The 27,992-nt window shown below is 39.6% G+C and overlaps 1 protein-coding gene across 8 annotated transcripts in view; it reads right to left on the reverse strand.

Moving 5' to 3' along the window:
- The window catches only part of STK33 (serine/threonine kinase 33), a 173,386-nt gene extending 147,991 nt beyond the window's left edge, over positions 1-25,395 (reverse strand). For all 8 annotated transcript variants that reach the window (XR_006193773.1, XM_042905789.1, XM_042905790.1 and 5 more), the window contains exon 1: positions 25,183-25,395. The gene's annotated coding sequence lies outside the window, so the exon portion shown is untranslated. The remainder of the gene's footprint in view (positions 1-25,182) is intronic.
- Positions 25,396-27,992: the final 2,597 nt, after the last annotated feature.

Genomic DNA, 27,992 nt, shown 5'->3' on the forward strand with positions numbered 1-27,992 from the left:
TCGATCTCAGGGTTTAAGTTCAAGCCCCACATTGGGTGTAAAAATTACTTAAATAAATAAATAAAATTTGAAAAACAGAAAGAAAAATTAGATCACTCATACAGTGTTGGTGGAAATGTAAAATGATACAGTCACTCTGATAAATAGCTTGACAGTTTCTTTTAAAACTAAAAGATAGGGGCACCTGGTGGCTTAGTGCGTTAAGCGTCTGACTTCGGCTCAGGTCATGATCTCATGGTTCACGAGTTCAAGGCCCGCATTAGGCCCTGTGCTGACAGCTCAGAACCTGGAGCCTGCTTCAGATTCTGTGTCATGCTTGCTCTCTGCCCCTCCCTCATTCTCACTCTCTCAAAAATAAATAAACATTAAAAAAAAATTTTAATAAATAAAATAAAACTAAAAAACAGACTTACTATATAACCTAGCAGTTGCACTCTTGGGCATTTATTCCAAAGAAATGATCATTTGTGTTCACATAGAAATCTACACATGAATGTTCATAGCAGCTTAATTAGTACCAGTCAAAAACTGGAAATGCCCCAAATATCCTCCAACAGGTGAATAGTTCAACAAATTGTGATGCATCCATACCAAGGAAAACTACTCAGAAATAAAAAGGAAACAAACTATTAATACATGCTACAAACTTTGATAGATGAACCTCACGGGAACTAAGCTGAATGGAAAAAGCCGGTCTCAAAAAGTAGCATACTTTATGATTCGATTTATATACCATTTTTAGAGTAACAAAAATATAAAGAGGAGAACAAATTAGTGGTTGTCAGGGATTACAGATAGGAGGAGGGGTGGGTATGGCTATAAAGGAGTAGCACAGGGAGCCTTATGGTGATGGTACAGTTCAGTGTCTTGATTGTAGTGATGGCTACACAAAACTACACATGATTTTTTAAAAAAAACCTCCAAAAACCTCCAAAAACCACACACGCCCACACACACAAATAAATGTACAGAATAAACTCTTTGGATTGTACCAATGTCAGTTTTCTAGTATTGGCTGTATACTATAGTTACTTGAGATGTTAATATTAGGGGACAATGGGTAAAAGGTACATGGAACCTCCCTGTACACTTCTTTGCAACTTCTTGTAAACCTATAGTTACAGGCAAGGGAGATATTATAGCAACTAACTCAATATAAGGAGTTAGCCAATCAGTAACAAACTTACATTTGTAGATGGTATAGAAAATGTTTATGGGATGGTGTGCGAAGGGCAGCAAGCAGAAACCAGGCATCCGAGAAGAAAGGACGAAGAGAGAGTTCTAAGTGGAGGAGTGAAGGGGAGCTAATAACAAACAGCAGTAGCTTCCTAATCCTCTTCATGACTGCCTTTTACTATCAGCATTTAACCAATGTCTGGGAAACTCATATTAGTGACCACAATTTGCATGGACAATAAAAGAATAGTTTATGTTCTGAGGTGACCTCTCTCATTCAAAGCAAGAATTACAACCAACAATCAAGAGAATATGTTCCTGGGCCTTTCAGATTTCATTTCCTTTCAGCACTTTCCAAACTATTTCATGTTCTCAAAACCATCTAATGTAATAAGAGGAAATAAATAAACCTGAAATCCATTTTCTGATTGTAGATAAAACTCTTATGATACATTACTATCTGATTAGATGTATAGCATAAATTGTGTTACTTCAACTGCTTGATGTGTGAATAAAGCAGATACTAACTTTCTCACACTAAATAATAATAGCTTACATTTATTAAATATCTTTTATGTGCCAGGAAGTGGTCTAAGTACTTTTACGATACTGTCTCACTTAATTCTTATAACAACTCTATAAAATAGGTCCTATTAATATCTTTATCTAACAGATTATGAAACCAAGATACAGACAGGTTGGTAATATGCACAAAGCCACACAGCTAAGAAATGATAGAGACAGGCTTCAAACCCAGGAAATCTACTATCAGACCAGACTCTTAAGAGTAATACTATGAAAGGAAGCAAGTGATAGATGTTCTAGAGTTCTGTCATTTCACAAAAGACTACTGGATGACTTCAAATAGACCTGAACAAGGAACGAAAGAATTGTTCTACTTCCCTGGGATTTAAGGTTCCCAAACAACTCACTGGCTGACTAAATTATACTAAAATGATTCAAATATTTTAGCACTATACACCAACACTCAAGCATAGTCAGGGCACCATTCAAAATTAAAATTTATCGTCAAAGTAAACAAACAAACATGAGTTTAGAAGATATGTTTTCAGACCTATGACATGCATTTCATGCAATAAGAGCATTTTATGTAGAGGCACCACCCCAGGCACTGGAAATATAAAATGAAAAATACAAACAAATTCCCTCCTCTCACCAAGCTTCTATCTTAAGAGGGTAAGGAGGGAGAGATAGACAAAGAATAAAGTGCCTAAGTACTATCATGAAAACAAGAGGACAGAGAGATTGAGAGTAACTTGGAAACTGCTTTAGTTTGAATAATCAACATAGTCTCTCTGAAAAGGTGATTTTTAAGTGGAAAGTTGAATTACAAGAAGTTTTTAACGTGTCAACGCTACAGATTTAGTAACTCAGCATTTTACTATATGGAAACTATTATTTATGTCCAGGGAAAATAATTTACCCAGTGAATATTAGGGTGATAACTTGCCTTTCTTTCAAAGAAAACCTTAGAACACCTAATAACATAGGTCTGCTGACAGAGCAGACACAAATATTAAAAATCCTTTGCCCTTTTCCCTGTAGTTGTTCTTATTTTCAGATACGAAGCATATGAAGGGAAAAAATAAGGTACATGTATATAACATTCTTGAAATGATAACACTATACAGAGATGGAGACAAGACCAGTGGTTCCCGGGGATTAGGTGAGGGGAGAGGGAGGTGGTTGTGGCATGAGGGATCCTACAAACACATGCGCACGCACATGCACACACACACACACACACACACATACATTAAAATTGGTGAAATCTGAATAAAATTGTATTTATGTCAATTTCCTGGTTGTGATATTGTACCATACTTCATGTAAGATGTCACCAGTGGGGGAAACGGGATGAAGAGTCCCACAGGATCTCTATTATCTCTTACAACTGCATGTGACTCTATAATTATCTTGTAATAAAAAATCATTTTAAAAACATAAGGTGAGGAGCACCTGGTTTGTTCAGTTGGTTAAGCTTCTGACTCTTGATTTCGGTTCTGGTCATGATCTCACAGTTCATGAGATCAAGCTCCACATCAGGCTCTGTGTTGACAGTACAGCAGGGCCTGGTTAGGGATTCTTTCTCTCCTTCTCTCTCTGCCCCACCCCCCTCTCAAAGTAAATAAATAAACATTATATATATATACATATATATATATATATATAGAGAGAGAGAGAGAGAGAGAGTGAACATCAGATACTTATTGAGGAAGCATCAGAATATTGCAAAGGAACAGCTTTCAACAAATTTCATGCACTAATCCATTGCTTTAATTTAAGAACTAGTCCTCATCAAAGAGTAAAACAGACTTTGAAGCTTATAGACTGAAAAATTAGAAAATATGCATTTTTCATATGAGGCACCTGTAATCTCAAACTGTGACATAACTTAAATGTACTTTGACATTCATTATTTTCAAGCCAGGACTCAGGAAATAAACTTATAGTATTAAAAGGAAGCAAGTCAAATATACTAAGTAAATATAAGCAACAAGAATTTCAGTTTTTCTGTATGTATTCTATAATTAAACAATGTTAATAAACATTTTCTTTTGGGGGAAAATACATTTTTGAAACCAGAATTTAAAGATGCTAATTTAATTTTAAAATGGAAATGTTTCCTGAGTTTCAGAATGTAAAAGTTATTACTCTACAGTCTTTTAAGGTATAAAAAAAATATTGGAGGGAAAAAACAGAAATTCAATAAGCCTAGAATCTCCTATTTTTAAAAGAATTCTATCACACCATTTTGACAAATTTATGAGAAATAACCAAAGTGGAATGTATCATACAGTATAACTTTAATCAAGTATTTTCTTAATGTTTATTTATTTTTTGATAGAGAGACAGACAGACAGAATGTGAGCAGGGGAGGGGCAGAGAGAGATGGAGACACAGAATCCGAAGCAGGTTCCGGGCTCCGAGCTGTCAGCACAAAGCCCAATGCAGGTCTGGAACTCATGAGCTGTGAGATCATGACCTGAGCTGAAGTTGAATGCTTAACCAACTGAGCCACCCAAGCACCCCCAACTATTTTTATTCATCACTGTGATCCATTCCCACTCCTTGATTAAGAATAAATGACCATGAACAAAGAACAGACTGCCATAGTATTATCTGAAACTCCTTAATCAGAGATCCCATGGGTTAAATAATACTCAGATCCCACTCCTACAATCCAATTGAACATTCAGTGTTCCCATGCAAGCTATTTAACCTTTGCACCTCAATCTTCTGAGTTGTAAAATAAGAATCATGATACCTGCTAACTAGTACACAGGGATACTGAAGCTTAATAATGTAAGATGTTCCATCTAAGTGACCTCAACCCAATGGATGCCAGTGGATCTTACTCAAGCAAAACTTCCCAAAGAACCAAGTGAACTCCAAGTTCTTATTGCTTTCCATTTTCTCTCCAAATACATAGATGAACATTATCCAGAAGTTCCAAGGAATACCATTAGAATATTATCACTATAACATTTAAAAGTGAATACCTAATTCACAGACATGATAACTTTGTAACAATAGTTGGTTTAATGGAGTTTTTATAAATGGATTCATTTGTGATATCAAACTAATATAAACATAAGCATTCCAAAAAAAATCACAACCCACAAAAGGATGAAATAGTAATGAGCTATATGTATGACCACATCTTAAACATGTGTTAATTTCTATTTTGTTTCTTCCTTCTCCAGCAGAGAGAATGCTCAGAACAGACAAAATGAGACGTGAAGATGCAGACAAAAAAAAAAAAAGGTAGGACCAAAAAAGGACATAGCCACTCTGGGCCCAGCTGAACTAGATTAGATGCTAAAGAAAGTTGCACATGTGACCTCAGAACCAATAGCAGTAAACTGTGAGTTTGCTGGGAAACGGAAACAGGAGCTCTTGAACACTGACAGTCAAGTGTTATACACATGAGAACGAGCCAAGCAACATGGGTCTTAACTGCTGAAAAGCCTACATAGCAATTAGTCAACCTTGCTGTAATCAGACTTTGAGGAAGGGCAGTTGGGAATGGCAGGAACTTTGATGTGTCAGAATAGGTTGTGGGACAGGAGGATTCATTTAGAAGAAAATGCAGGAGGACAGGAGCCCCCAAATGTATCCAGTATGGAGCTAACAGTACTTAATAGCTAATATGACACAACTACCAAAATATGGTAGTATCACTTTTTTACATGTGATGATTATGTTCTAAATACAACACGAACAAACTAAGAAGTTCTATTTCTGGGTAAAAGATTTAAAATTTTTATTAATTAAAGTGAGTTTTTTCGGTATTATAGAGTTCATTAACTATAGATTCTAGAGCTAATAACTATGAAAGAGAAAACAGCCAGAAATAAAAACCAACAAAGATATTCTAAGAATGCATAATTAATAAATTGGAATATTAGAACAGCAAATCAAATTCAGCCTTGACTCAAATTTAAAACGTCTACATGACTTTTCACAAACTTCATTTATTATCTATTACTTATGTAATGTGCTATAAGCAGAAAAATCTTAAATCTGTTCCTTGATTCTGCCATGACACTCTCCTGAAGCTAGTTTATCTAGACATATAAATGTATTTCTTTTTGTACTCTTCAGGTTCACTTTAGAATATCTAGAAACACTCCTGAAAATAGTAACTGCCCACTGATTACACATAAAAATACAAAGTACTATGTAATTGTATCCACGTTTACCTCCACATTCACTGCATGTTCTACCAGTGCAGAAGCTACTCTATACCACTTGCACTCCACTCCACCTCACAGCTCTACAGTTCTTTACATCCGAGCTTGCTTTGGTTTTCTTCACTTTACATATAGATCTTAAAAACCCCCTTTTGCCCATTTACTGAATATACTCAATGGCAAAAGAGCCATTGTAGCCATTTTTAAATGGCAACTTTCTGAAGCAAGAATCGTACCATCATCTTAGTAAGGGTCAAATGCATTCATGCATCTCCAAGGGAGCTCTTCCATGAAGAACCGAGTCATTTTTCTTTAGGAATGAAATTTTCACTCTGTTGAGTAAATGTCTGCTCATATGCAGACATCTTTCACTCCAAGTCAGCCAACTATGCCATAACCTTTTTTTTTCTCATTTTTGGAGTCTACAAGCCTTTGCATATATATGTTTACAGTACTTGATGTGGAGCCCTGCTGATAGAAAAGCAGTTACATATCTGTTGATTATTACACACTTATATACTTGGAATAAAAAACACCTTACATCTTAGTAATAAAATATAACTCTTCCTATAGTGAATTTCACCATACTCAGAGCAACCCCCTGGGTTCTTGTTTAGCATACATGGTGGACTCACACATGTACAAAATAACTCAAATGAAAAGTTACTTATTAGACATTGTTTGTAATAGCAAAATATTGGTAAATATCCAAACGCCCTGCAATAGAAGACTAGGGGTATATGCATACAGTGGAATATTATGCAGCTATTTAAAAAATAGCCTTTTTTTTTAATAACCGAAACAATCTCCTTGATATTGTTAGGCAAAAAAAAAAAAAAAAAAAAAAAATCAAGGTGCAGGCCTATAGTACCCTACTGTTTGCGTAAAATGAGTGAAATTTTATTTGTATAGAATATACTGCGTGTATGTTATATATGTATGTTCTTATATACCTAAGTTACAGTTACACACACATGCATACAGAACATCTCTGAAAGGATTCTTACTTTAGGGAAATGAGTATCAAGAGGGCAGGGACAGAAGAAAGACTTTTTCACTAGAGACGTTTATATTTTTAAATTATACCAAGTATAAATGTAATCTACTCAAAAAAATAATTAACCTTTAAACTGAAAGCCTATATAGTATGATAGTTACATGCAGAGGCTCTGTGGATAAGAAGACCTGGGCTTGAGTCCCAGCTCTGCCATTTACCAGTATGACCTTAGGCAAGTTCTCTAAGCCCCAGTTTGTTCACCTACAAAATGGAAGTAATGATAGTTACTGTGAGAATTAAACCAAATCAAGTATATAAATCACTTAGCACAGTTCCTGGAAATTATTATGTCTTGTTTTCTTTCAAATGATACCGTGGACTTGGAAATCACAAAGATACAGTCATCACCAATCTCTTTTTCTCTTACTTTCAGTGAGCAAATTTTGCTAGTTCCTCTTTCAAAAAAAAAAATGACATCCAACCATTTCTGTTCATTTTATAACTACCAGGGATTGGCTTAAGCCCCAAGAATCAGCTAAAGAGTTTTAATTTCACAAGCAAGACAATCAGGAGCCATTGCATGTTTGCCTCTATCTACAGACTTATGCACATAATCTTTACCAAATACCAAATGCCACTAATTTATATTTGTATTCTTACTTTACCATTTACAAAGCATGTTTGAACACCAGAGTTCAATTCCTAAAATAAGAATTTCAGAAACGGAAGGGCCATTAAAGGACATTCTCATTTTCAACAGTGGCGAGGCAAGCAGAGAAGATATTTTTATTCTTTTATAGATGAATATTCTTAATCGAAGGGTAATCTATCAAATATGAATGTAAATGATTTTAAAATAATAAAATAAATAATAAGTAAATGAAAGTCAAAGAAGAGGAGTGAATTGCCAAAGGCCGCGTGCTTCATGAGAAAAAAAAAAATGCCTAGACTTCAGATCATCTCCTTTCACCCACATTCTTACCAGGAAGTCATCAAGTGCACTGTGCTTCCCTCACCTAGAAGGCTCCTACCTATTTAAAACAAGACCTGTTTCCCAGAAGCTATCCTGGATCTGGTAGCCACACGTTTCTCTCTGAATTCCAGCTACTGTGGTGGCAAATAACCAGACCCATCCAACTCCCCGCTGAGCATATCTACAAGGATGACCCCCAAGCACTTCAAATGCAACATGTTTATAACAGCAATAATTATCTCACCTTGCTCCTCTTCCACTCTCAATCTCCACCTAAACTCACTCTTCTCCCTGTTTCTGTGAATGGTCCCACAGTCACCCAAGAGACCAAACCACAAATCTAAGAGTCATTCTTCTCTTTGCCCTCTCTCTAAATCTACAAATTCTGCTTCTACTTCTTTTTTTGAAATGAATCTGCTTCTCTTCAGAATGGATATAGAATAGGAGATGGTTGGAGAGGAGGGCTCATGCTTGGTCCCCCATATTGCCAAGAACGGGGAGCAATGATTAAGAGAACTGACCCTGGCCCCAAACTGGCATAGTTCAAATCCCAGCTTAGACACTTACTAGCTATCTGACCTTGGGCATATTACTTAACCTACATTGCAGTTTTATCATCTGTCTGATTGGGATAAAACTAGTAGCCATTCCATTGGATTGTTGTAAAGTATAAGTCAATTTATAATGTAAAGTGCTTAGAATAATGCCTGTACACTTTATAATATGTGCTACTATTTTCAACAGAAATATGATTTTTTTTTAATGTCACAAGATATTTGTTCTAACACAGCTTAAAATCCAGACTTTTTTTCAAACAAGCAAAGGAGGAAAAAAATTAGAAAAAGGCAAGCCAAGAAACAGACTCTTAACTAAACAGACTAAATACACTAAATAGACTCTTAACTAAAAAGAACAAACTGGGGGTGCCTGGGTGGCTCAGTCGGTTAAGCATCTGACTTTGGCTCAGGTCATCATCTTGCAGTTCTCGTAGGTTCAAGCCCCGCATCGGGCTCTGTGCTGACAGCTCAGAGCCTGGAGCCTGCTTTGGATTCTGTGTCTCCCTCTCTCTCTGCCCCTCCCCCACTGTGCTCTTTCTCTGTCTCTCAAAAATAAATAAATGCAAAAAAACCCACATTTTTTTTAAAACAACAAACTGATGGTTTCCAGAAGAGAGGTGAGAGGTGGGGAGTAGAACAGGTGATGGGTATTAAGGAGGGCAGGTGCTGCATGGAATTGTTCAATCACTATATTGTACACCTGAAACTAATATTACACATATGTTAACTAGCTGGACTTTAAATAAAACTTAAAATAAAAAAATACATTTTAAAAATCCAGAAGTTTTTCATCAAGACAGGAAATCAAAACCTAGTCCAAAGTTCCGTTAAGCTGAAACTCCATCTCACCTCAAGTTTTAGTCATGTAACACCTACAACTTCAATGTCTCCTGCTTGGATCACTATACCAGCCTCCAGTCAACTGATCTCTTCATCCAGAGCTCTCTCCAGTATAGTCACCAAACTGCAACCAAAATGATTTTTCTAAAACGCATATCGAGTCATGCCATCCCCCTACTCAAAGCCCATCCATTACCTCCTCTTAGCTTGAACTGAAGTCTGGATTCCTTAATGAGGCTCACCAAGCCTAGCACGATATGTAAGATATGGTCTTCAGCCTCATCCTTGTCCACTGCCTCCCCTTGTACTCTAGGCTCCTGTCAACATTCTTGCAGTCCCTGTGTCTCTCAGGTCCACCCTGACTCTCAAATGTTATTTCCTCTGCTGGAAACACCATGCCCTATACTCTACCTTTTACCTGGATGGTTTCTATCCACCCTTCAGTCTTAATGTAGATGCCACTCCTTTCAAAAACACATCTTCTGGCCCCTAAGTCTGGATTAGGTGCCTTTTGTATGCGTCACGCAGTCCCATGTACTTTCCCTATCGTAGCACCTTTGCAGTTGCCCACTTACCTGTCTGTAACCCCATCACACTATAAGCTCTGTGAAGGTACAGACCACATCGTTCCTTTATCCTAGTGCTCACCACAACATCTGCCACAGAGTAGGCGCTCTATCAAATATTTGTTAAATAAATTACTTAACATCACAGTTAGGGCTCCATAAGATTTATGCATATTTTATGAACAACGCTAAGTGTAAGGATTTTTTAAAACCAAAGTAAACCAAGTAACTAAAATACTAATAAACACATAAGTTGAAAGTCTCAGGAAAACAGTCAGTATGACACAGAATCGAATCATTATGACTATCCAGTGACCGGGTCAGAATCCTTAAGAAATTGAAAAATGGGTTTCTCAGAAGAAATAGGCGGAAAAAGTTTTCAGTAATGCAGAGGCAAGAAATCATGAACACTAAGAGTTATCCTGCTAAGCCTCTAGAAGCTAAAAAAAAAAAATCTATCATAGAAGATATTTTAAGGATATAAAATAATGCTTCAATCTTCCAGCCAACTATAAGTTCCACCACGCTGAACTGAAAATGCCTGAAATCGATGCCTAAAATCCATGCAGATTAAATGACACTGATTAAACAAAAAAATTAATACTCAATCACACCTCTACCTTCAAAGTCAATGTTCATTTCTCTTATTCTCCCCAGCCCGACCCCCAAAGCATACATAAGCTTCTCTATCCTCCATTCTTGCTGGCACTGTGTCCCTGGTTCTCACAGGGTGCTATCTTGATCACACTCCATCATATTATGTGCATACCTCTGTGCCACCAGCCCGCTCTTGAGGACACTGGTCCTATCATTAACTCATAATCGTATCCTTCAGGTTACACGGTAGGTATCCAGGGTTTGTGAAAAGGAGAGAAAGAGGGAGGAAGGGAAAGAAAGAGAGAGAAAAGTCTGTTTATGCAAATAAGCCAAAAGGCGGCAGTGAAAGTGGTAGAGAACTCCCATAGATGGAAGGAAAGAGGACAGAAGAAGTGAAAATTGCTGAACGTTAACATCCAGGTAGCTCAGCAAACTTTTTAAAAGTTATTAATAGGAATTAATAACAGCAACAATGACTTCTCAGTCCCATCCCACTGGCACTCTACAAATAAGCTTATGAAGTAAGGACCTCCGCAGAGAGTTTTTTATATATCCTGTGGAGAAGCACAGAGGCAATAAAAAGGGAGCAGGCAGAAAAGGGAAGAGGGAAAGAAGAAAGCTGTTCTGTGCCCCAGCTTCGTGTCTAAAAAACCACATCAATTCAAATAGTTCAAAAACGGTTGTCTGTGGCCAATATTATTAATAATATTTTGAGAAAGATGCATGAGGATATTTTGCTATTAAGGGGAGAAAAAACATTGGAGATTTTCAACAGAAATTCATTATCATATTTTCATTTAGTTATGTAACTCTAAAATGTTCAGACACAAAGGGATAAATTCATTTGTTCGTTATTTGCATCAGATACCCAAATATTTGAAAAATCATGACTTTGACATTAAATATCACTATTTACACTGCACAGTACTCGGGCTGAAGTTAGAAGAAAAGTTTACCCTCTGGCAGATTTGGATTTAGCACAGTCAGAGGATCTGTTCCTTCCCCAAGACTGCCAAGGCTTTTGCTCCCTAAGGAACTTAAGGACATTCCCCATGTTCTCTAATACCAATGGCCTGGGCTGCATAGAAAGAGAGATGTATTCGTACATAATCATAGACTTTGGGCCCTTAGAATGAAACGTATTAAAGAATTCCAAAACTCCTATAAAACTTAAATCTTTATCAATGGGCAAATTCCCCTAGTATGATGACTTTCTTTTTTGTAATACCAAATCAAAGCTTTAACAGCACCCACATTGAGCTTAAGTTCATGCAGGAAATAGACTTCTCTAACGTCTTACCACTTCAGAAGTCTGCTCTGGAAGAGAACCGTCTGTCCCTGGAGAATGAGTCCATTCCAAAGAGAAGATATGTATCTTCTTATAGTTTATTAATTTATCGGCATGATAACTTGCATCAATTTAAAGGCATTTCATCTACAATGAGAAAACTGTTTGAAAGCTAAATGCACTAAATCTTCTTTCATGGGACCTGTAAGTACTTTTTGAACTCTTAGTGGTTTGCACTTAATGCTTTATTCTAAAATCAGATTTAATCATTTCATAAAACCAGTAGTTCTTAAGGAAAATGGATTTCATTTTACCTCTGTATCTATTACCCCAGGTCAGAACTGCAATGAATTGTGATGCCCTTTGAAGCCACTGATACTGCACTCAACAATCCAATTGGAAAGTGAGTCTGAAAACACAATATTCCAAAATGACTATAGTGTTCTCACTTCCTATTCTTAAATATCTAAGATACTAATTAAAAGTCTATACTATTTTATAGATCTTTCTCAAGTAATCTCACCAGTTTTTAATTCCTACTCCCACAAAGGCTCTTTGTTGGCTCTATTTTGAAAACTTAACAGAGCTGAATTCTTTAAAGTCAATTTGATAAATAAATGTCAAAATTTAAAAATTTCTTTTTACAAGACTCAGAGGTCTCTAAAGCATATGATATTTTATAACAATAGGAACAGAGGACAAAACTATGAAAGTATAACAACTTTCCATTATACAAAACAGATGTATGTGTATGAGTATATATGTGCACATGGTATATATCCACTTTGTGAATTACCTACAAAGATTTAATGTCAGGCAGTTTTTATCTACCAAGCTACAGAATTCTGTGCTATGGTTCTTCAGGAAAATAAAGTCAATCACATGAATCACTAAAGCAAAACCTAGAATGGAGAAGTAGCCACATTATAGTACCAAGAGTGGGGAGGCAACCACAGAATCCAGGAAATGGAAAGAACACCAAAGGACATCTAGTACCTGGGACTTTTTCATGGAAGATCTGATATATGCTGACATGGACACTGCTAAAAGTTTTCCAATAACAGGGATCCCATTCTTTATTTTCCCCCAAAAGCTCATGTCATTGGATACCATGATAGAATGTTTCTCTTCAGACTGAGCCAAAAGTATTTTCCCTATAAATATTCCTACAGGTCATGCTTGGCCTGTCTTCCTATGGATATGCCTAGTCCCTCTTTATTTTTTTTTTTAATTTTTTAATGTTTATTCATTAAAAAAAAATTTAATGTTTATTTATTTTTGAGAAAGAGAGAGACAGAGTGTGAGTTGGGAAAGGACAGACAGAGAGGGAGACATCGAATCCAAAGCAGGCTCCAGGCTCTGAGCTGTCAGCACAGAGCCTGACGTGGGACTCGAACTCACGAGCTGTGAGATCATGACCTGAACTGAAGTCTGACACCCAACTGACTGAGCCACCCAGGCGCCCCTTATTTTTTAATTTTTTTTAATGCTTGTTTATTTTTGAGAGACAGAGACAGAGACAGAACATGAGCAAAGGAGAGGCAGAGAGAAAGGGAGACCCAGAATCCAAAGCAAGCTCCAGGCTCTGAGCTGTCAGCACAGAGCCAGATGCAAGGCTTGAACTCACCGACCACAAGATCATGACTTGAGCCAAAATCAGACCCTTAACCAACTGAGCCACCCAGGTGCCCATGTTTACTTATTTTTTAGAGAGAAAGAAAGAGAGAGAGAGAGAGGAAAAAGTCGGGGAGGGGCAGAGACAGAGGGAGACACAGAATCTGAAGCAGGCTCCAGGCTCTGAGCTGTCAGCACAGAGCCTGATGCGGGGCTCGAACCCACGAACCATGAGATCATGACCTGAGCTGAAGTCAGATGCTAAACCGACTGAGCCACCCAGTTGCTCCTGCCTAGTTCCTCTTTAATAGGTCTCAGTCTTCTGTGAGGCACCAGGGTGGCTCAGTCAGTTGAGCACCCAACTTTGGTCAGGTCGTGATCTCACGGTTCATGTGTTCAAGCCCCGTGCTGGGCTTGCTGCTATCAGAGCAGAGCCCACTTTGGATCCTCTGTCCCCCTCTCTCTCTGCTGCTCCCCTGCTTGTTCTCTCTCTCTCTCTCTCTCTCTCTCTCAAAAATAAACATTTTAAAAATTAAAAAAAATAGCTCTCAGTCTTCTAGATATGAAGAAAAAGAGTATGTCTGCTTGTTCCTGTAGGCAAGTCATGTTTTCTACATCTCCGGTACCCTGAGCTATCCCCATGTCATGTAAAGATGCTGCACTCTCCTCTAGATGAAATTCAGCTTGCCAGTATCTCTAATGAAAAAGGGCATCTAGAACTAAAAGTCACATGCTCTACAAATTATGACCAACATTCATTCACTAGGAGACAGATATTTCAGAAAGAGTCAAATCCAAGAACCCTCTACTTCTTAGGGAGCAAGTCTTGACATATAGTATGGAAATGGCTAAATGAACAGAAAATATAAATCAATGCTATCCAAAGACAATGATGAGAAAAGTGGGGGGAGGGTAGTGAAAAAAAAAGTGTCATCAAGCTTTTTGTTCTGAAAGAAGTTAACTACCCTATATATTAGTTCACAACCTAAATTATCTGATATACTGGTAATGCAAATGTAATATGACCAAAGCTTTCTAAATTTGCAATAAGCATAGGTATACAGAGAGTAGTCTTAGTCTTTAAAATAAATTACTTTTAATCTCATCTAAAGAATCAAATGAAATCAAAACACTAGATGTAATTAAGACTGTCTAGTTTCCCTGGAGATTATACCAATCAGACGTGTTCAGCATTCTAGGAATGAAACATTTGATACAATTAAGGAAATCCTATTGAAAAAAATTAGTCTGTAAAACAGAGATAATATGGGACTAAGGAATGGTTTATTAATAACTCATTCAATTCTGGGTATAATAAATACAGCTATTACAACTTCAATTCACTAGTGGCTGAGCTCAAAATGCTAAAACGCTGCCACTCAATCTGCCTCAAGAATCCAGATCTAATCAGTAGAGGCACTGCCTGCTACATTTATTAAATCACAGAATTATTTTAGGCTTAAAAGAATTCAGATTTAAAAAAAAAAAAAGAAAAAGAAAAAGAAAAAAAAACAAGGCTAGTAAAAGGTAGGGCCAGAATTCCAGACCAAAATCTAGTACCTTGTCCACTCTACTTAAACAACCCTTCGGATGTTTGAAAACAGCTGTCACACCCTCCCTTCTCCCTTCCCATCCCCTAACCAATCTTCTTTCCAAGGCCAGTTTCTTCAATGATTTAAAAGGTAGGGAGGATCTCTGAACAAAGTCCTACACGACTGACCTCTGGAAATTCAGTCGTGTCCTCTCATGTCGGAGAAGCCAGCTTAGACTGTGTCTTGAGGGGATAAGTGACTGGATGGGTGGAGACTGGCTGCCACCAACGAGGCTAAGATTCCTGAGCTTCAGGGCCACTTCTCAATCCCTCAGTTCCTCTGAATAAGGCAAAGCAAGAGAGGCCGGGAGATATAGCCCCGGAGCAGAGTCAGTGAGTGAGTGACTGCGGGAGAAGAGCAGAAGAGAGGCTAGAGCTATGCCAACATCAGAAGCGCCGGCTGACAGTACCTCCAGTTCAGGGGCCTTCCCCATGTACCCGGCCCCCCTCCAACAGCCCTCTCCCTACCCAGCTCTCAGCCAGCATGGTGGGTCTTTCCCATTACTGACTGAGTCCTGGGGAAAACAGGAAATAGACTCTTCCAGAGAAAGTATACAGACACAGAGGGAGCTCTCCATGAGCTATAACCCCAAAGTAGAGAGGCTAGTAACCTAGATGATATCAAAATGGCCAGATGCTATGTGAAGAGAGTCACCAAGGCAAAAGGCTAAAATAGCAGATACTTGGAAAAAATGCTAAAGACGAAAAACAAAGAAAGGATTTTTTTAAACCTAGGCTTAGAATGAGAATAAAGCCAAGATAGATGTTAATTCTTAACTACAAATTGTGTTTGTTTTCACCATCAAAACGGACCTTAAATTCAGCCCAGCATAACAGGCTCTTTTTAAGCTGGTGCTACTATGCTATCTAGTTTCTGTCCCTGATTATTCCCCTGGGTATCAACTTTCTTAAAGAATACTGTCTCCCACCTCCAGGCCTGCGGGCCTTCTGTCCTCCTGCCTCAGACTCCTTTCCTCTTTGCCTCATCCTTCCTTGACTTGCCCAGGCAGACTGGGGAGTGCTTTCTTCCAACTCCCAGAGCACCTTTGTAGCTTTGTAATTTCTTGGTTTGTAATTTCTTGGTTTACTTCCCTCCACAAGAGACCATGAGCTCAAAGAGTGTATCTCTGTATCCCAAGAATCTACAATAGCGTCTGGCTCATAACTTACCAAGTGAATGAATCAAACGGGAGAAGTGAGGATGCGTGAAGTGACAGCCACGCATCAGGCTTTCTGTCATGGATGTCTGTCATCTCTCCTCCACTGACTAATGACACACATGTGGAGAACAGTGCCTGAAGTATGGTAAGTGATCAATACTAACTAAATCCAGTAGATAAACATGAAAAGGGCTCTCTGACAGATTCAACAAAATATTTTTTTAATTTTTTTTAACGTTTCTTTATTTTTGAGAGAGAGAGAGAGATAAAGCATGACCAGGGGAGGGGCAGAGAGAGGGAGACACAGAATCTGAAGCAGGATCCAGGCTCTGAGCTATCAGCACAGAGCCCAACGCAGGGCTTGAACTCATGAACTCAAATCTGATCATGACCTGAGCCGAAGTCAGACGCTTAACCGACTGAACCACCCAGACACCCCTCAACAAAGTATTATAGTCATAATATGAAGGTCCCTTCCAACTAACTCTAAGATACTATGGAGTTTTTTTTTTTTTTTTTTTTTTTTTTTTTTTTTTTTTTTTTTTTTTTTATTTATTTTTGGGACAGAGAGAGACAGAGCATGAACGGGGGAGGGCAGAGAGAGAGGGATACACAGAATCGGAAACAGGCTCCAGGCTCCGAGCCATCAGCCCAGAGCCCGACGCGGGGCTCGAACTCACAGACCGCGAGATCGTGACCTGGCTGAAGTCGGACGCTTAACCGACTGCGCCACCCAGGCGCCCCGGAGTTTTTTTTTTTTAATGTATTTCTACAGATTTATACAAATTTCCCAGAAAATTTGGAAGAGGAGAAAGGAAACCAGTGTTTCCTTGGGGGCTCCAAATCTGTTAGGTACTTTACATATGACACTTTGTTTTTCAAAACCATCCTTGGAAATTGGATTACAAAGCCTATTTTATAGATAAAGAAACCCAAGACAGAGATGTAGAGAACCAAAATTTGAACTCGGGTGAGCCTGACCCCAATCCTAAGCTTTTTCCACATTACCACTTGAATCTCTTGGAGGAACCCAAAGCTCCCTTCCTTATCATTCCATTCCAAGGAAAAGGAGTTCTGAAATCAGCCAAGTCTCAATTAGGTCATAACTGCAGAGAAAAGAGCTTTCAAGGGGAGGCACAAACAGGTGAAAAGCTCTGTTTGAGTATCACCCCCTTTTCTTTGGGGAAAGGTTCACAGGGCTCTTCTGTTCCTCCCATGAGGCTAAAAGGGTAATTTTAGGGCCTTTCTAAAGAAAGGAGGAAGCAACTTCTCCTTGACTCTTCTCCTTTCCCCAGAGGTCAAATGAGAATCAGGCTATAATTCAGAGTAAAGACGGCCAGGAGGCAGCCACATAGGTCCACTTAGAGGCCTTAAGGTAGATTAGAGAGGGAAGCAGGCCTGAAGCTTCTATCACCTACATGCCAATTCACCAAGCTATAAGCCTACACAGAAAACTGGAGCCAAAGTCCTAGCTCCTAGCTAGCAGTACAGATGCTCCTTTGCCTGGAATGTTCAGTGTGTAGAATGGTGGCATCTAATTGAGATGACAAGAAATCAGCCAAATTCTGTTTCCCCAAAATATGACTCACCAGTTGACAAATAAAGTGAGGTGTACAACAAATGGTGCTGGGACAAGTGGATATCCACACACAAAAGAAATGGATCTGGACACCTACCTCACACATATACAAAAATGAACTCAAAATGGATCAAAGACTTCAATGTAAGAGCTAAAACTACAAAAATCCTAAGAGAAAACATACAGGTAAATCTTTGTGACCTTGAGTTAGGCAACAGTTTTTCAGATAGGACATCTAAAGCCAAACAACCAAAGAAAAAATAGACAAACTAGACTTCATAAAATTAAAAGCTTTTGTTTCTCAAAGGCCACTACCAAGAAAGTAAAAAGACAATCTACATAATGAGAGAAAATATTTGTAAAATATCTATCTGATAAGGGTCTAGTATTCAGAATATCAGAATATATAAAGAACTCTTTCAACTAAACAATAAAAAGACAATCCAGGGGCGCCTGGGTGGCTCAGTCAGTTGAGGGACTGACTTGGCTCAGGTCTTGATCTCATGGTTCATGAGTCCAAGCCCCGCATCAGGCTCTGTGCGGACAGCTCAGAGCCTGGAGCCTGCTTCAGATTCTTTGTCTCCCTCTCTCTCTGCCTCTCTCTCTCTCTCTCTCTCTCAAAAATAAATATTTTAAAAAAAGATAATCTGGGGCGCCTTGGTGGCTCAGTCTTAGGTTAAGTGTCCGACTTAGGCTCAGGTCATGATCTCATGGTTTGTGGGTTCGGGCCCCGCATTGGGCTCTGTGCTGAATGCTTGCTCGGAACCTGGAGCTTGCTTTGGATTCTGTGTCTCCTTCTCTCTCCGCCCCTCCCCCACTCGTGCTCTGTCTCACCCTGTATCTCAAAAATAAATAAATGTAATAAAAAAATGTTTAAAGATAATCCAAATAAAAAAAAGCAAAGGATTTAAATACATATTTCTTCAAAGAAGATATACAAATTGCAATAAACACATGAAAAGATTTCAACATCATCAGTCATCAGGACAATGCAAATCGAAATATAATGACATACCTCTCCACACCTATTAGGATGGCAATAATCAAAAAGACAAGAAACAAGCATTGATGATTATATGGAGACATGAGGGCACTTACACATTTCTGGTGGGAATGTAAAATGGTGCAGCCACTTTAGAAAACACTTTGACACTCTTCAAAGAGTTAAACATACAGTTACTGTACAACCAGCATTTTCACTTTCAGGTATATACTCAGGAGAAATGAAAACATATGTTCACATAAAAACTCATATGCAAATATTCATAGCAGCTAGATTCCTGATAGCCAAAACTGGAAACACCACAAATGGCCACCTACTGATGTATACACAAAAGGTGGTATATCTATTTAACGGAATTTTACTTGGTCATCAAAAGGAATGAAGTACTAACACATACTACAATAGAAGCGATTCTGAAAAACATTGTGCTAACTGAGGGAAACCAAATGCAAAAGGCCTCATATTGTATGGCTCCATTTATATAATAGGCAAATCTACAGAGACAGAAGGTAGATTACTGAAGTAGATTAGCGTTTGTCAGGTGCTGGGGGAGGGGAGTTGGAGGTTGACTGCTAATGGATGTGGGATTTCTCTTTTAAGGTGATAAAACATTCTGGAATTAGATAGTGGTGATGACTGCAAACCCTAGTGATATCCTAAAAACTTGACTGTACACTTTAAAAGGGTGAATTTTATACTATGTTAATTATATCTCAATAAAAAAGGCACAACTATGAAAAATGAGCTAAGTGTACATAACATATGTACCATCAAAGAGCTATAACAGAAAAGCAATTAAGTTAACTTGAAAAGCACCGCTGTACATTGGTGTTTGCTTTCATAATAACAAATATGAAAAGCATTGAATTTTATTGTCATAAACTGAACACCAACATAAAGAAGGTTGAGAGGAAAAATTAATTTGATTTCCGTGAAAAAACGCCCAAGGATAAATATTTGCTTTCTTCCTGGTATCTCAGCTGATTGCAAGCTGAGCTCCCAAGAGCAGATAGAAGAGCCTCTATGTTAGATCTGCTAACCGCAAACAGACTTGAAAGAATTCGGGTATAAGAACCTGAGCCTCAGACGCACTGCCTTTGGTAAATGGTAAAGGGTTTCTCTCCCAGCAAGCTCTGTCGCTGCGAGTGAGCATTCCACCACGATAACAACAAAGTAACAGAGTAGAACTTTCAATTACCAGCATCTCAACCTTAAGAGACTGGATGAACATTTTCCATAAGGCTTTTCTTAGATTCCCTGAATGAATATGTGTGAGTCCAAATGACCAATTTTTTCCAAATAAGTACAGCTCATGTGAAGAATACTGAATCACAGGGGCGCCTGGGTGGCTCAGTTGCTTAAGTGTCCGACTTCAGCTCAGGTTATGATCTCACGGTTCTTGAGTTCAAGCCCGCACTGGGCTCTGTGCTGACAGCCCAGAGCTGGAGCCTCCTTCAGATTCTGTGTCTCCCTCTGTCTCTGACCTCCCCTGCTTGTGCTCTGTCTCTCTCTCTCTCTCAAAAATAAACATTAAAAAAATTGTTTTAATTAAAAAAAGAATATTGAATCACAAGCAAACTTTGTACAAGTGAAAAACAACACAGTATTCTAGAACTGTGCCTGGAACATCATATGTACCCAATAAATATTTGTTGGATGAATGTTTATAATAGTTGATAATGTTTACTAAATACTTTGGATCAAAAATTAAGGCAAATGGTAACAGTATTTCTAAATTAACTTATCTTAGTCAATAGAAAGCTCTTTCTTTTTGTAATGTAATAGCACATTCTCACTGGCATTCAAACTGACACATCAATGGCTATTAAGAAAGATAATTAGTCCATTATAAGTAGAAAAGATATTCTGATTAATTATAAAAGTCACTGCCCCTCACTCAATAAATCTTTCTAAAATAGGGGCACCTGGGTGGCTCAGTCAGTTAAGCATCCCACTTCGGTTCAGGGCATGATCTCCCAGTTCATGAGTTCAAGTCCCATATCAGGCTCTGTGCTGATAGCTCAGAGCCTGGAGCCTGCTTCAATTCTGTCTCCCTCTCTCTCTTCCCCTCCCCCACTCACACTCTGTCTCTCTCTCTCTCTCTCAAAAATAAACAGTTAAAAAATTAAAAATAAATAAACCTTTCTGGAAATAAAAGAACTTCAGGTCAAAAACAAACAAACAAACAAACAAACAAACAAAAACTTCAGGTTGACAAAACTGCATGAGTTTGTGAGGTGATTAGTTTCTCATACTCCACAATTCATTTTAGTTAACAAACTAAGAAAGAATATATCAATAAGGCTTAACAGTAAGTTGTCCACTCTTTACATTCTGGAACACTAAGACAGATCCGAGCAAAACACAATTTGCCTCATTGATCCATACTGGACCTCAGCAGGAAGGAAAATTCTTTTTGAAGCACATCTTGAAACGTACTAATTTACCAGTGCCAGAAGGTCAGCAATTAATATTACATTACATTTTCCTTTTCTTAAGCCTCTTTTAAAAACAGGGAAATCATCTCGCAGTATCTAACAACTGTGAGTGCTTGAAATACTAAATAGGATCATATATAGGACAAAAGAAGTAGAAAGAAGCTTCAGAGATCACATCTTCTCCTCTCAGGACACTTCCAAAAGTGTCTAAGGATCCACTGTACAAGTTCACAAAGCGTGACAGACGCCATCAGAAAAAGTCTTCCTCAGAGCGCGCTTGGAGCACGTAAGCTCTATCTTCAAGGGGACGTGAAGATGACACGAGGACATCCCTTTGTATCAGCATCTTTTAGATTTTGGTTGGAAATCACACTACTCAACTCTCTTTTACTCACTTCCATTAACTCTTCCTTGATGGGCTGACATTACAAACTAGCATTTTTAAAGAAAATGCAGACAGTTATTTGGTCTCTGCATGGAAAGTACTTTCTAAGCATAAAGGTAATGAATCAAAAAGGAAAAGAGTAATAGGTAGAAAACATAGAATTATTTCAATTCTAGAAATAAAAAACCATCATAAATTAAGCGAAATGGCAATTGTGAGGGATGGTCCCATATGACAAAGAAGGGTTAATGTCCTTATTCTATCAAGAGTCCCCACAAATCAGTGTCTGGCCAAGACAGTACCCCCAGCATACCCCCTCTTCATCCATACAATAAATTACATTGTCCCTATGAAAAAGAGGTTACAGTTTCTCTCTCCCCCGTCTTTTAGAATCATTCCAACTCCTTCTGCCTCGGTCCTTTGCCTCCTACCTCCTGCAAGCCCTCTTTCTTCCAAGTCCTGTTAGACTGAAGATTCAGATAAACACACGGTCAGCCTGGTCTTGATTTCAGATTTTCCCCGAGACGCAGCCTCTGAAACACTGCTTTCCACTTTGCTCTGTAGCTTGCGGGCAAGTTACAACTCGCCCCAGGCTCCACGGATACCTATCCAACTAATTCCAGCCAAAGCCCAGCATACTGGCTCCTGCCTGGACTGCGGGAAGCAGAAATCAAACAAACCATTGATTTTTAAAAACTGAGGCTCCGATATAAAAGCCATCATAGAGTCTGTGCAGGTAATTCACAGAAAAGAAATACCTAATAGCTAACAATGAGATTTTTTAATGCTTAAAACCTCAATAATGAAAGATCTGAGTTAAAATGAGGAGGTACTATTTTTATCTGTGAAATTAGCAAAGATTTTTTAAAAATAATAATGCTAACACAGGCATCACAAAACTGATGGTAGGATGGTGAACTGGTATAATCTTTCTGAAGGCGGCCATATGTTTCAAGAGTAGTCCCAATGATCCTGTGCTTTGATTGTAATTGCATTTTTAGGAACTGATCTTAATCAGTTATCAAAAATCTAGTCAAAAGATTTAAATATAAAGACGTTCATCTCTTCATTTTTGTACTTGCAATATAAATATCCAACAATAAGTAAATTGCAAATAAATTACAGTTAATACACAATGTGGATTGTAATGAAGCTAATAAAATGATATAATAAGAGCTGACCCTACTATAGCAATGATGAAAGACCATTCACTGTTCTAAGCCAGCAACATGTACAGCCGACCTTTGAACAACACAGGTTTGAACTGTGCGGATCCACTTACATGTGGATCTTTTCCAATATGGTACAATGCTATAGATGTATTTTCTCTCCTTATGATTTTATTAATAACATTTTCTCCAGCTTGCTTTGTTGTAAGAATACAGTATCTAATACATCTAACATACAAAGTATGTGCTGTTTGTGTTATCGGTAAGGCCTCTGATCAATTGTAGGCTATTCGTAGTTACACTTGGGGGAGCCAAAAGCTGTATATGGATTTCCAACTGTGTTGGGGGATCGGTGCCCCTAAACCCCACATTGTCCAAAAGCCAACTCGTATTAACACATGTATTCCTCACAAAAACACAAACAGAACCTGTGAGGTAAGTAGATGCTATAAGCCTCCTCATTTTACCGTTGAGGAATCTCAGGCACAGAGAAGTTAAGTGATTACCTAAAGGTTATGCTGGGACAGACTCACATGAAATGCTAAAATCCAAAAAGGATTCTCATAAATTTGTAGCAAACTGATTTTTTGGCAAAACTTGACCTGAACTGATGCAAAACTATGTACAGCCTTTATCCCACTTAGAGTGACGTCATCTCACTAAAGAAAAAGTAATGTGTTTGATTACACGGTACTGCCCTAGACCCCACTTAAAAGTCATACAGTATACACACCATGTTGTCTTTCTATAGTCAGACACACTCTCAACTTTAAAACACAACTAGCCCCACAGGTTTCAAATAAGGAATTGTGGGGGAGCTGAAATTCAAATCCAAGCATCCCATCTGTGTACCTCTGCAGTCTGTGCTGTTAACCACAATGTGGCGTTTTCAGAGACTAATGACATTGGAAAATGCTTGTAAGTCAGACATTCAAGTATTTATTAACTACATCCTATGTGCCAGTCACACAGACAAATAAAATTGCAATTGTGATAAATGCAAGGAGAGAGACGATGTCAGAAGAGCCTATACCCGAAGGGGGTCTGTCCTAGATGGAGTGGTCAGAGGCAGTTTTCCCAGGGGAAACTATTTCGTCTAAGATGCGAAGGATGAGCAAGAGTTAACCAGACTAAAGAGAAGAAGGAAGAGCATACCTGGCAGGGAGAAGATCACGTGAAAAGGCCCTTAGTAGGAGGGAAAATGGTGACAAAGGACTGAAAAAGAACCAGTGTAATTGGAACACAGAGAACCAGCAGAGCCTAGTGTAAGATCCGGCTGGAGAAGAGGAAGGTGCCACAGGGCCTTACAGGTAGAGTAACCATTTGCCCCGGAATGCTAGGGAACAGTCCCTGTGTAAATAATAGCACTGTCTTTTACTCTCAAAACTATCTTGATCTGGATGTTAAAGTATACAGCCACCCAATTTGTGGGCCATAGTAAGAAATTGTATCTTTATCCTAGGAACAAAAGTCATGATGGATTTTAAGCAGGGGATGATGGAGGAGAAAAGAGGTATCATAATCAAATTTTAACTTTTAAAAGATTACTCCTGCTGCAGTGCAAAGAACAGATAGGAACATGAACAGGGCAGGATGAATACCTTTGGACTAGTTAAGAGGCTACTATAGGAGACCAGGCAAGAGATAATGGTAGCCTGGTGTAGGGTACCAGTGGTAGGGACTGAAATAAGTGGATGCGTTGACACTGATTTGAGGATAAAATGAACAGATAATCATTGGTTTGATGATAATTTAGAGATGGAAGGGGAGGGAGTGGCAGGTGTGAAGAAGGAGTCCAACATTTCTGGCTTGCAAACAGGAGGGATGATGGTGTGATTCATTGAGATAAAAACGCTAGAGATTTAAATCTCTAGATTTCAATGTTGGACTAGAGATTTAAATGTGTGAAACGAAATATCTGCATACGGGTTGTAATGGGAAGGCTGGGGGAGGAGGGGAAGGAGGAGTGCATAATAATACAAGCAGGAAGTTTAGGTTCAAAATGTGTTGGTGTTTCTTTTTCCATTCACAGAGCCCTCCTCCAATGCATGACAACCCTATTTTCTGGTTGGACATTGGAGCTGTTTGGTGGGCGGACCAAAAAGGTCTGTCTTAGCTGGTGCTGTGGAACCAGGAGTATCAAACCACTTGCAGCATGCAAATATCCCTTACGACTAATTCCCAAGTGCTTTACATTCACGGTTCACGAAGCAGTTTCACACACAAGCTCCTTCGAGCCCACAACTTTGTGAGAAATTACAATCTGCATTGACAGATGAGGAAAGAAAGAAGAGTGCTTAAGTTTCCTATCCACGTGGCCAGTCAGGGGCTGCTCTAAGGCCATACAAGCTCCTCGGATTGCAACCACTGTGTGCAAGGGACTGCATCAAGTGCTGTAAGAAGTCCCCCATATTGAGGCCCTACTAGGAGCCAAGCGCTAGGAGATTAAAAAAGAGAGAAATGGGGGTGGGGGTAGGGAGCCCGCAAATTCAAATTTTAAGGATGTGTTCTTTTTTCCAAATCACACTTACCCTACAGTAAGTTCACTTTAAACTTCCAAAAGGGGTCAGGTCTCAGGATGGGTGGAGGTGAGAAGGTGGAGCTGAAACTGGGCAGACCGGGATCACCCCGAACACCAGACCGGGGTATAGGAGGTCCCAACGGCTGGGCCCCCGGAGACACTGAGAGGGAAGGCGGGCCCGCCCGCAGCGGGAGGCCCTGCGGCCGGTTTGCCTGCGCGTTGCCACAGCAACGGCCTGGGCCCTGGGGCGCGGCGTCTGGGGGGTGGGGAACTCACCAGGCCTCGCGGGCCGGCCGGCCACCCAGGGGCGCGCACCCTCGGCTCTGGGGGTCGCCGAGCCCGGAATTCCGCCCCTGGAGAAACTTTTCGGCCGGCGGCGAGGCCGCGGGGAGGTGGACGGGGGCCGCGCGGGGACACGGCGCGTCTGCTGCAGCGAAGCCCCTTCGCCCCGCGGCTGGGCGGGCGAGGAGGCGCCAGCGGGCCCCGCGAGCAGCCCTCGCAGAGGCGGGCCAGAGAACCCTGGCTCGGGGACAGAGAAGCAGCCGCACCTCACACGTAATGAAAGCCCGCTAACAGTGCCAGCGCGGTACCGAGGCGATGCCCAGCGGGTATTCCCAGGCAGAGCGCGGGAGGCAGCGGCCAGCCAGTGGCGGCCGGAACCGCACGCATCGCCCGGCGGTGTGTGCGGAGCTGGTCCCCAAACCCGGAAACATGAACCCGTTGTCAGCGCTGCGCGGAGGCCTGGGTGAAGGGTGTGTGTCCCCTCAGAGGGGCCGCGAACGCCGCTCACAGACAAGATGATAATTCCCAGAAATAAGTTTTAGCCACAAACCTCAGTGGAACCATCTGAAAGCAGGCCCCCTGCAATAGTGGCTAGAAATAATGGGTTCCAGCTGTACTAATGTATTTCTTGACCTGCTTTAGGAATGGCTTCTGTGAACAAGGGTCCTGCTCTAGAGCAGCTGTGGAGATGAAATGCAACTCTGCTAATACTGGCCTAATTATTTCAGTCAGATATCCTCTAAAATTCAGTTGATTAATAGCCAATAACTTGGTACAGCAGGTCCATTCATTTTATTGCTTAGAACCTGGGGGGGGGGGGGGGGGGGGGTACCCTGGGCAACTGGTTCACGCTGTCAGGTTCATCAGAAAACTCAAAATGACGTCAGTTTTGCAAATTTTCCAAGCGCAAACAATCCCTGCCATATCCTGAACTGTAGAATTTTGGGGTCTTGGCCAGACTTTGTTCCGGAGAAATACAGAACTATTGTACAAAAAGGATGTGGAATAGCCTGCAAGAATTTCCCCTTTGCCCCTCCCCCTCAACACTGCCCCATCCAAGCATGAGCGTTAGTGCCACAAAGTCCAACAAAAGGAGATGAACTTTGCCATCTGCTTCACTGAACTGTGAAGTGTACGGGTTTATTTGCCTTTAATCGGCAGCTATGAAGCCTTACATTCCAGATCCTTACCAAGAAATAAATTCAAATTGTTCACTTCCTAATGCCTATGAAAAGCCCAGTTGAGAGAAACTGCAGTTAGGGAGAATTGTTTAAAAGGTATGGAGATGACCCCTCTGGGTTATATAGTCTCTGGCTTATATAGTTTCGGGGTTAGCAAGTCCCAAACCTGACTACCTATCAGAGACATCTGTTTGTTTTGCTTCATTTTGTGTTTAAATACAGATTCACAGGTTACACTTATAGGAATCCCGATTTGACAGATCCCATTAAAATCATTTTTAAGAGGTCCTCAAGTGACCATGATACAAAGCCAGGTTGGACACACCACTAGCTATATTTTAGCCTGAAAGAAGACAGACAAAGACCACTGTCTTCACCCTTGCAAAATTGTCTGTACCAAGTCATGCTTTATCCTTATGCCATCTGATTATATTGAAAAATGCTATTAAAAAAATACATTATTTTAGAATGCTGTTTATTACATCTCTGTAACAGAATCCTACCAGATTGCCAATTTTAGGGTTCTGCAAACTTTTTAGACCATAATCCACCCAAAGAAATATGTGTTATCACCCAATACACATGGACCTATACCTTTAATAACTGAAACAAATTTTATAAAATATTACCCATACCACATGCTATGCACCGATATTTTTATCTCTTTTTAATGTTGGTTTAAACCCATTAAACGGTTTCTTGACCCCTACATGAGTGTATTTTAAAAACAGCAGAACAGATGTCTTTTTCTGGAAACTAGCCTTGGATCCTCAGACAAGGTAACTAGGCCACCAGACTACAGTCAGTTGCTCCTATAGTAGTTAGCTGACTCAAACTGAGCCAATCATATCTCTCTCCCAGGAATTTGGAATTAGGACTGAGAGATTTCAGTCTTTCTCTAGGTAGCTAACATAGAAACATGGAAAATCAGTTGCTGTCCATAGACATGCTTCCCACCACATGGCCTGTAGAAATGCAGAAGACCAGGCTGCAGGAAAAATGTGAAGAGAATAGGAAGGATGAAAAAGATCCACAAAGAGACAAGAGAAGAGACCAAAAGAGTTCTGACAGCTTCCTATCCCTAATCCTAGTATTTCCTGAAATGAGCTACATTCCTAGAATTTCATGGAATATTTCAAATCTCTATAATAAAGTGCTCTCCTTTGCTTAAGCTAGTTTAAGTGACCAAGTTTCTGTTACTGCATCCTTAATAGATCTAATTATACTAGTTTTATGGCTGTTGTAACAAATTATCCTAAAGCTGATGACGAATACAATCATTCTGTGCCCCGTATAGAATGGCCTACTATAGAAAGGTCCACACAAGAAGTGTATTTCCATCCTAAGTGCCAAAAAA

The sequence above is a fragment of the Panthera leo genome, chromosome D1, assembly GCF_018350215.1.
Source record: "Panthera leo isolate Ple1 chromosome D1, P.leo_Ple1_pat1.1, whole genome shotgun sequence".
NCBI classification, from domain to species: domain Eukaryota; kingdom Metazoa; phylum Chordata; class Mammalia; order Carnivora; family Felidae; genus Panthera; species Panthera leo.